General features: G+C 47.1%; 1 protein-coding gene across 4 annotated transcripts in view; it reads right to left on the reverse strand.

Moving 5' to 3' along the window:
• WASF3 (WASP family member 3) overlaps nt 1-10,058 on the reverse strand; it is a 94,153-nt gene extending 84,095 nt beyond the window's left edge. For 2 of the 4 annotated variants that reach the window (XM_057533121.1, XM_057533118.1), the window contains exon 1: nt 9,954-10,058. The gene's annotated coding sequence lies outside the window, so the exon portion shown is untranslated. Of the gene's footprint in view, nt 1-4,803; nt 4,868-4,917; nt 5,014-9,953 lie in introns of those variants that run through there. The other 2 variants (XM_057533119.1, XM_057533120.1) reach the window with 2 other exon arrangements.
• Between the last annotated feature and the right edge of the window lie 639 nt (nt 10,059-10,697).

Below are 10,697 nucleotides of genomic sequence, written 5' to 3' on the forward strand. Positions count from 1 at the left end.
ACTGAAAACATTAATACCTAAAAATGAGTCAAAATAAAACTAGACACTAGCTGAAAAGGAGAGCTATATCCAAACGTGAGCATAAATGTAATCTATAAGATAAATTCAGGTATTAAAAAATTCCAGATTGCCAAGGTGAAACAGATTTTTTTTTAAATTACATTAAAAATCATTTACAATAGATTCAAATGTCCCCTTCCATTTCTTTTTCTACTTAAGTTTTAAAGACTTTTTTCTCAGAACTATTTCACATATACAGAAAGGTTCACAGCCCCCAAAATGTACAGCTTGAAGAATTATCACAAAGTGGACAAACCCAAGTAACCACCATGGAGGTCATAAAACAGGACACTGCCAGCTACCTCAGAAGTGCCCTCCATGCCCCACTCAAGTATTAATCCTTTATTCTTCCCAAAGGTAATCACCTTCCTCACTCCTAACACCCCTTTTTAATTTTATCTAAGTGAAATCTCACAGTTATGGACTCTGTTATGTCTAGTATGTTTTGCTCAACATTAAATTCGTCAGATCATTGTTGCATGTAGCTCAATTTTTTTCATTTCTGTCACTGAATAAGGTAAGACTACACCACAATTCACTCAATCATTCTTCTGCTGATGAACATCTGGGTTGTTTCCAAACGGGGCTATTACAAACAATGCTGCCGTGAACACCAGCATACACAAATCTTGGTAAAGTCATGCATTTCTGCTGGGTGTTTGTACACCTAGGAGAGAGATTCTGGCTCATAGGGTACGTGTATTCTCAGCTTTCGTACACAACGCCTGTCAATTCTCCAACATGTTTGTGCCATACACGCCCACTGGTCAGGGATACGAGTGCCGTCGCCCCATGTTCTCCGTGCTGCAGACCGCTGGTCTCTTCCATTTTAGCCAATCTGATGACTCCACGGTGGTAGCTCAGGGTTATTTCAATCCGCACTTCCTGATTCCTAATGAGTTTAAGCTTCTTTTCATATGTTCACTGGCCATTTGTATGTCTGCGTATTTGCATGTTTGTAAAGTGCTTGTTCAAATCTCTTAGCCATTTTTCTGTTGGATTATCTAGCTTTCTTATTGATTTCTTCTAGTTCTTTAAATTCTCTAGGTAGGAGACATGTCAGTTTACATGACTCAAACATTCTCTTCCAGTCATTGGATTGCGTTTTTTAATCTTAATGGCATATTTTAACAAACAGAAGTTCTTAATTTAGTTCAATTTAGCATCTACTCATTCATGGTCAGGGCTTTCTATTTAAGACATTTTTCCCTACTCTAAGCCATGAAGCTACTCTATATTATTTTTTACCTTTCATCTTTAGATCTACAGTCTGTCTGGCATTGATTTTTGTGTATGTTATAAAGTAAGGGTCAAGTGTCATTTATGGACACCCATCTCAAGGATCACACACCAATGACCGAAAAGACCATCCTTTCCAAACTATTTTGCACTTAACATAATCAAATGTCTACACATGTTTGGTTCTGTTTCAGGGCTTTCTGTTCAGTTTCATTCGTCTGTTTGCCCACACTTGTGCCAATACCACACGGTCTAGAATATTACAACTTTATAAACTCTTGATATCTGATAAGTCCTGCCACCTGTTGTTCTTCAAGGATGTCTTGAAATTCTTTGCCCTCTACATTTAAATAAATTCTAGAAACAGATAGTCAATTTCCACCTCCTAAAATTCTTTCATGCTATGGACTAGGGTTGAATAGTATCTATAACAATTTAGGGTGAACAGACATCTCTATATTTAGTCTTTCATACTATGAACATGGTATATTCCCTCTTTTCTTACCTGTTCCTTAAATTCTCTAAATATTTTATGGTTTCCTATGTAAAGGTATTATAAATTTCTTGCAAGTTCTATTCCTATATATTTGGATTTTTAATGCTATTATAAGTAGTACCTTTATTAACTTCATTTTCTAATTGTTCATGGCCATAGAGAATCTAGCAACCATGCTAAAGACACATCTTAAGTCTAATAACTTACACGGATTCTTTTGGATGTTTCTGCATACACAATAGTTTCGCCTGCATATACCGAATTTTTTTCCTCTTTTCCAACTCTAGTATCTTTTATTTCTTTTTCTTATCTTACTGCAATGGCAAGCACCTACAACATAATGCTGAATAAATGTGATAATTACAAGCATCCTTATCTCATTTCCAATTTTAGAAGATAACTTTTCAGTATTTCAACACTAATATGATATTTGCTCTAAGTTTTCTTACCGATACTCTTCCTAGTTTGCTTAAAAGTTTTTCATCATGAATAGATATTAAATTTTAGTGTTTCCTGCATCTAATGATGACTGTATAGTTTTTTTCTCCATCATTAATATGGTGAGATGCGTTGGATTTGTTGAATGCTAAACCGACACTGCATTCTAGAATAAACACAAATTGTTCATGATGTATTTTCATTTTATGTTGATAGATCTAATGGTTATTTTTTAGGATTTTTGCAAGCATGTTCATGAATGAGACTGTCCTATGATTTTTTCCTTGTAACATCCTTGACAGTATTAGATGTTAAGATTATGCTGGCCTGGCAGGACTTTCAGGCTCAGAGGATTTTGTCCACCTGATTCCAAATCTCCTCATACATTCTCCCTCCAAAACATCCACAAGGAGAGCAAAAAAATCCACATACGATCCATGCCTTCCAGCATTAATATAGGAGGCAGAATACAACAGCCTTCAAATTATCTGTAAGTGGAGGAATAAACTAACTGAATTCCAACAGAGCTTCCAACACACACCACTGCAAGCCTAGAAATGCTTCTCGTGCTGAGTCACTGACACACTGCATTATACAAGTAAGCCCACCACATCTAAAACACCAACTTGGGAGGCTCAACCATCACTGAAAGTACAGGTTTTGTTGTTTTAATTCCTGACCCTCATTTAGTTTTGATTCTCATTATCTATATACAGCTTTATTATTATGAGTATTTCCTATAAGTTCATTCAAATCTTTATTTAATGGCGGACAAGACAGACAAGCCCCCACTGCTTATGTCCAATAAAATCATAAGCATCTCAAACAGTAAAAATTTGGATAAAGTATACATTCCATTTAAAAAAACTGTACATGGAACTTTTACTTATACACAGTTGATCTAAGTTATGTCAGTGTCCAAAAAGAAAAAATGCTGAGTAAATATTAAAATGCAGGGCAATATTGTTTGTCTCAAATGAAATTTGACTATCAGTAGCAACCAAATAGCCTAAGAAATAAAGCCACAAACTTCTAAACTGCATAGCAGAAAAAGTAGTCATAAAGGTAGTTTAAAAGAAAAATTCCATCCTAAACCCTTTAATGCCTAATCCCTAATACAATTCTTTCAAATGATACCCTGAAGTTTTGTCATGGCCATAATTTTTTTTTGGAGGGGTAGAATGGAAGGAACTGGGCATACTGGAAATGGAAGAAGTCTTTAATTAGCCTATGTGACGCAATGGACAAACAGCACAGAAGCTGTGCATTTTTAATTACAGCTCAGGTAGGGACTTCATTATCGCTGATAAGCCCTGTAACCGTTCAAAATTACAATGCCAATTTTTAAAAAGAAGTAACGTTTTAATAATCTTCCTCCCTGGGATATCTCAAAGAACAATTCCCACTTTAGTCAAGCCTTTGGAAACAAAGTTGTTTGCAGTGTGTAATTAAAATCTGAAGGCAGGTGACTGGGGAATTTGGGGATTTCTGTGACTGCTGGTTTTTAAACCAATAATCAAGGTAGTTAACTCTAAAAGGTGTACAAAAATGGGAGAAAAATCCTATGGGAAACTAAGAACCAAGATATGTTTTAAATTTACAGGATTGGTTATAAAACAAATGTTTTTCTACTTCTATTGAAACAGACGAATGTCCTGTTCTGAAAAATTACAATCATGCCCCCAAAATTAAGATCTTACTTTGCAGAGATGGAAAGTGAATCTATTCCTCCCCTTTCTGGGCTGTGGACAGCCTCGCAGAGGATGAGACCAACACGAGCACAGGCTCTGTCTCCTTGCAACTTTCTGGTTAATGTCATCCCCTTTGGATTGGATATTTTGCTCCCTCCTGTTTAGACACTATTCCTTCCATGCACCACAGGGAGTCATTCAAATCCATGGCCTCTCCTTAAGCATTCACTCTAACCTGAGGAAAGAATACCACCCAGCAAAGAGTTACAAAGTCAACTGAAAGCTGATATCCGCCTAGGTAATTCCCTAACACAGGACTACATAAGGTAATAGGCAAAAACCAAAACCCCCTGTGTCATACACGTATTTTGAGGAGCTGAAAAAATAAGCGTGACATTAGTAGGGCAAAATGACTCAGATCAAGTTTTTAAAATTACATAGTAGGGGTAGTGTTCTGCTTAGGTCATGAATCAAAACTTATGACATATTCAGTCAATGAAAAAATATCTGTTGAAGCTCTTCTATGTGCAAAGAATACACTATTTCATCCACTTAGCTGATAAAATATGGCTACATGGGTTGTGGTTCACAGTCAATCACATCCATACTTTTATATTGCAACAGAATTTCACTGAACTGTTCGCGTGCACAAAAACAAGTACCAGCACTCAGTGAGAGGATGCTATGAGATGAACTAAAATGCAACGGTTGCAGTAGGCCATGCAATCTTTGGATTGCACTGGAGCACAACTTTTACAGGTCCAATACGGTTTTCAGAAATCAGAAGTACTCAGAGACCAAAGGTCACACACATCAGCTGGGGGACGACAACATGTGTTATCACTTCGAGCTAAGGCTATGACCTAACGAGGCCTTTACCTGAGGTTATCTGACAAAGGCAGACAGGCCTATCAAACAGGCACCACGCTGGCTGGTTGTTGACCTCGAGGAGTTTACAGTTAAGTGAGCAGGACAATCGACCCTCTGCCTCACCTCTCTAGCTTCTGACGACAGGAGCTTGGCTGTATCAACTGTCATCACCAGTAACTAGCGTGATACATAGTAGGCACTCAAACACGTGTGGACCTCCTGAAAAGAACCAGAAAGCAAAAACTGAAGGAAAAAAAGTAAAATAAATAAAACATTGAAAAAGTTCAAGAATATATAATATAGCTGAAGACATCTTTACATTAATTTCAAGACCACTGCTCCAGAAGGTCAAAGGGCATCCCAACAACAGGAGCAAGGGACAATCTCACTCATACAAAGTTTAGAAATGATCCCAGATGCTGTGCTCAGGGTCAAGGCCCAGAGGCTCTAGTAGACCTGAAAGGTGGGAAAATACCCTGGGACGTTTGGGACGTTTAAAATTAAAAAAAAAAAAAAAGTCAACAGAAGCAAAGAGCTAACCTCAAAGAGAACAGGCACAGGTCCGGGGAAGAAGAAACGCAACAGGGTGGCTCTAAAGGTCAGGACTGAAATCCGAGTATGGAAAAATATCCTAATCTAGAGACATCTATTAAGTTAGGAGGATAGGCTCTGACACGAAACAAACAAGACTGGCCTTGAGGTAAGTGGCTGAGAAAGCACCGCCAGGACAGGGCAGCAACGGAGAGGACGTCACAGATAACGTGACCCCAGAGGACACCAGGACCTGGAAATAGACAAGGCTGTGCGCCCAGGAACCCACCCTTAGAAGGACCACCCGCCCTAGGAAAAGCACGCCTTAAAAGGAAAACAGCATCCTAAAAAGATTGTTTTTAATAAGAGAAAACAAAGTCACTGTTAAAAAAATTCCACCCTGCGCCAGACGTTCCTCTCTAGTGAATGCCCTTCTCTCCTCTTCAAAATCCAGCCTCCTTTGACTGGCTTCACGCCCTTAGCACCGTCGCCCCTTAATCCACGGCAGTAAGGCTCCCCTGTGATGCCTCTTGCTGAAATCAGTAATTACACCCTAGGGCTAAAACCAATGGAAATTTTGAAACCACCATCTAGCAACCTCTGTCTAGCAACCTCTCTCTCTTGGCACTTTAATATGCACAAATCCCTCCATTAAAAAAGAAAAAAAAGGTCCCCCTTCACCCACCCTCCTCCGTCACCCTTCAGCACCGGCACACTTTGCGGCCCCCGCTCACTAGGAAACCCTCTTACAAACCAGCCGTCTCACTCCTGTCCCCATCACTGTGTCATCACTGCCGTCAGCTATGTTACAATGACCTGGCTGTTGTCATCCCTCTTTGCTGAGGTTTTCCTGGACCATGGCTTCCCAGACACCCATCCTTTCAGTCTCAGTGTGGGAGCCTATCTTTTAAACACAGGAGTCCTTCAGATCCCATTCTCCCCACTCCTTTTCTTTACGCATGCTCTGCACAAGCTTCTTGAATCTACTCCATTAACAAAGGCAGAGGTTCTAGAACTTTCTCTTCTCACTGCACCCGTTCACTCAGCCCTGATTGCAAGGAGAAATGCCTGCTGAGTAGTGGAACCATTAGATACGTGCAAATAACGAGTATCTATGTCCTAGCAACTTAGTATCCATTGGAAAACAGCACACTTCAACTGAGAGAAAATGGGTATTTCACTTCTCTCTTCAGTAAAGCACAAACAGCATAATTTCTCACACCTTGGGGTCAGACTGGATTGCACCTCCCCCGTTCCCTGGTCCACACCGATCTGCACGCAGAACAGCAGTGAAACCCCAGCTTCGCAAAGATGACGTCATCAGAAGGAACGTGACATAAACTCCTGTAGAAACCGTCCACTCCTCTGAGCAGGCAGGTCCCGCAGGGCTGACAGCTGTTTGCACTGCTGAGCGCCCTTCATCGAACTCATACTCCCTGCGAGTTCACTGTGGCAAACAGTTCGGGAACCGGTGCTGAGAACTCCCACACGCGTGCCTCCGGTCCAGACACCTCCCAGTATCCGGATCCCAGTGCAGCCACTGACCGCCGCGTCCCGCAGGCACCTTGAACTTGACAAGGGCAGCATCTTTCCCCCAAACGGCTCCGGCCGTTTCCGTCACCCAGAGGGGAGGCCAGGCCCCTCCTAACGGGCCTCGCAGGGCCACCCCTCCTCCTGCCACGCGGCGCCCCGGCCCCCTCCCCCCACGCCGCCCTGACCTCGGCTCTAGCTGCTCCAAAGCCTCGTGTCCCCGACAGGCCTCTGTCCTCTCTCCTTCCCCCCTGGCACTTCTGGGGGCGCCTTCCTCGTCTCTCTGAACCGTCCCCAGGCTCGCGTTTCTGGTCATCCTGGGAGCTTCGCCCGGGCCCGTTTGGAGCACACTGCGCCGTGACCAACAGCTCCCACGGTCCCAGATGCCGCCGAACCGGGAGCTCATCTGGGGCCCACAGAGGCACCTGCCTTGCTCCCCTGTGTCCCCGAACACCCCGTGAACCCCGGAGTTCGCTGAATGAATGAAGCGGTCCGGCCACTCGCGGGATGATCCACGGCCCTCACCGCGGGCTCTGCCTCAGCAGGCGCCGCGTCGCACGGGACTGTTCGTCTCGGCACACCATGAGCATCCTCAAAGCTGTCGTCTCTTATTTCTGCAATCCCGGCACTGAAACAGCAGCGCCCGGTACTTCGCAGGCCTCCGCTAAAGGGCTTTTGAATAAAAAAGGTGACTACCCCATGGCATTACGTGCGGTTACCCCTGGAGAAAGAAACAGGACCAGACGGGGGGCGACAGGACCAGGAGGAAGGGGGAACTCAGACTTCCTGCTCCACTCATCTCTACAGTGATAGTAAATGTACGTTACAACATGCGCTATTTACGCATTGCTGGTCTACGATATTCCTGCATTACCAGCCTAAAATGAAATCAGCTGGGAAGAGAACCAGCTGGGAAGAGGCATGCATGGGTCCCAACGCCAAGAGCAGCTCCCGAGAACATCTGACCTCAAAGAGGAAAACCAGGCCCTGAGGAAAAAAAAAAAAGGACTGAAAAGAGAAGTCGAACATCTGCAGTCTGTCCAGCCATATGGAGGCGCTCCCAAGAAAACATAAGGAATGATAGCAGCCTGGGAGTGGAAAACACAATCTCGAATATTCTTCAGAGAAGGTCCTGGGAACTCTTAAAGACCATTAGCAGTGGCCCACGAGCTATATGTTGAATACTTGTAACAGGCAACTATTTCAGTCAAAACGTTCCAATAACCAGAAGGTTCCTTGCCACACGAAGGCTTCCGTGGGAAGGGTAAGGCGCGCCTACAAGGACACACTGAGGAGAGATGGGTGCTATAATGTTGGCAGGGCCGCTCGGCAAAGTGTGTTTTTCCACCTTTATTTTCAGAATTTTGTAAAAATGGTGTAGCACATCATTGCCTGTTAGGTCATAAATCTGAGGCAAACAGAGAAAACAATGCTATAATGCAACTTCATGTCAGCAACCAGAAATGCAAGAACAATTTTTATAAGGAGATAGTTCCAGAACAAGCTTCTTTTCACTGTGTTAAGAAAACAGAGACTACAGGTCAGACGGTAACTATATAAAGCCAACCAAACTTTCCAACCTAGTGAGCTTGAAACATCTGAAAAGACACAACTCTCATGAATATCAATTAAGCAGGTCTTTAAAAAATGAAGAAAAATGAGTATGACGTGGACACTCTTAGGAAGGAGACCAGACACACAATGAGAACTGCCTATGGGAAAGGCCAAACCCGGCTTTCTTTCGTTTAACCTCTCAAGTGGATAAAAGAACTAGCTTTAAAGAATCTCTGCATTGTTTCACTGCTAGAAAAGGAAAGTTGGGTAAAGCACGTACAGAAAGAAGCAACCAGCGTTCAATAGAATTTGCCCTAGAGGCAATAGAGAAGTAAGTCAATTATAACACTTTGAACCTAGTTTTGATAGAGAAGCAGACATTTTGAGTTTTAGACAAACCTAATTTTTTTAAGATGCAAAACATTTCTAATGGCTGGCTCCTGCCCTTAAAAAATGTATTTTCCGATTCTTAATCTTTCAGGCCCCACGATGCATTTGATTTGAAGAGCTTCAAAGCAAAAACAGGCCTTTTTAATTGTCAGTTGTTAAAAACTTAATAATTACTGCTGGTAATAACTGAGAATTTAAAATTCATCCCCAAATGAGAAAGAATTCCTATTCCGCCCAATAGCAGCTAAGAAACGAGATGCTCCATTCATCCTTAAACCCACAGCTGAGTTTCTTAATAATTAAGAACTCTGCTCTCCACCAGGGAACTCTCCCTTGCACAGAAGCTGAACCAAGAAGAAATCGCCATTGCCGGTTAAGCAGCACACACGGAGAGGCAAAGGCTTTCCCCTCGCCGAAGCCCCGGCGCGGAGGAGGCGCCAGAGCCGGGCCCCGCCGGGAGAGCCTCCTGGGAGGATGCATCCCGGCCCGCGGGCCCCGGCGCTCCCCGTCCCCCCGCCCCGCAGCGGGCCGCTCGCAGGCTGCCGACCCCTCCCCGGCACCCGGAGCCCAGCCCGGCTATCAAGGCCGGGACCGGGACCCCGGGCGCCCGCAGCCCCAGGGGAGGGGGCACCGGCCGCGGGGAGGGCGAAGCCGAGGGGAGAGGGCTGGACCCGGGCGGCGGGCACGCGGGGACTGAGCCAGGTGCGGCGAGACCGCACGCAGCCCGGAGGGACGCGAGGCTCCCGGACGCGGGGCAGCCCCGGGCCCGTGCGTGCGGCGCGGGCCGAGGCCCGGGCGCCACCTGCGGCCGGGATGGCGGGCGCCTGTCCCGCAGCCGGGCGGCGCACACCGGGGCCGGAGGGCGGCGCGGGCGAGAACGGCGCCGGGCCGCGCGGCGACGGCGGGAAGCCCGGGCCGGCGCGGGAGCCGGCGGGGAGGATGCGCCGGGCTGCAGGGCGGGCGCGGGCGGCGGCGCGGCCGCAGTGGGCCCCACCGCCCGCCCAGCGCCCGGGCGATGCAGCAAGTTCACTTGGCCGCGGGGCTGCGGGGCCCGCGCCCGCCTCTGCCTGCGGGGCAGCCGCCCGGCCCGAAGCCGAGCAGCGCAGGGGTCAAGGCCGGGGACAGGGAGCCGGCCGGCCGCAGCCCGTACTCACCGGTCCGTGGTCCCGCCGCCGTCGCCGGCGCCTCGCTCCCAGCTCCATGGTCCCGCCGCCCCGCGGCCGCCCGGCGCCCCCACCCCGCACCGCCCCGCACCGCCCCGCACCGCCCGCACGCAGCGACGCCGCCTCCGGCCCGGCCACGGCCGCGGCCACGCCCCCTCCCGGCGGGGGGCCAGGCCGGAGCGAGAGGGGGGCCCAGCGCCGGCTCCACCAACCAGGGCCGGCTCACCGGCCGCTGCTCCCGGATTGGCGAGCGCCTCGGCCAATGGGGGCGCGGCAGGAGCGCCGCGCGTCGGCGCCGGGGGGCGGGGGATTGCGGAGGAGGTGGCTCTCGCCCTTCGTCCTCAGCTCCCGGGTCGGGCTGAGGCTTTGGCCGGAGTCCCTCCCAGAGTGGACAGGTAGGGACTCTTTGGGCAGAGTTTAGCCTGGGGGCCGTGCAACACCTCCGCTTACGATGTTCCACTGCAGTCCCTTTGGGTTTCCACCCATACCCTAACCTTCCCTGGGTTTGAGGGCTCTTGGAGACAGAGGTCCATCTACCTGTGTGCTGCAGAGTTGAGGGTTCACAACCCTGAGAGGATTACAGCCATGCCCTCGGTTGGTCTTAATGCCCTTCTCAAATCCGTCAGCACTCTGCCTGCAGAATCTTCTCATTCCCTCTGCAGATTCCTCTCTTCTTATCCGCCCCCGACTTGAGTCTCCCTCCGCCCAGATATGAGAGAATCCACAATACCTATT

Source organism: Balaenoptera acutorostrata, chromosome 18 (assembly GCF_949987535.1).
Source record: "Balaenoptera acutorostrata chromosome 18, mBalAcu1.1, whole genome shotgun sequence".
Taxonomy (NCBI): domain Eukaryota; kingdom Metazoa; phylum Chordata; class Mammalia; order Artiodactyla; family Balaenopteridae; genus Balaenoptera; species Balaenoptera acutorostrata.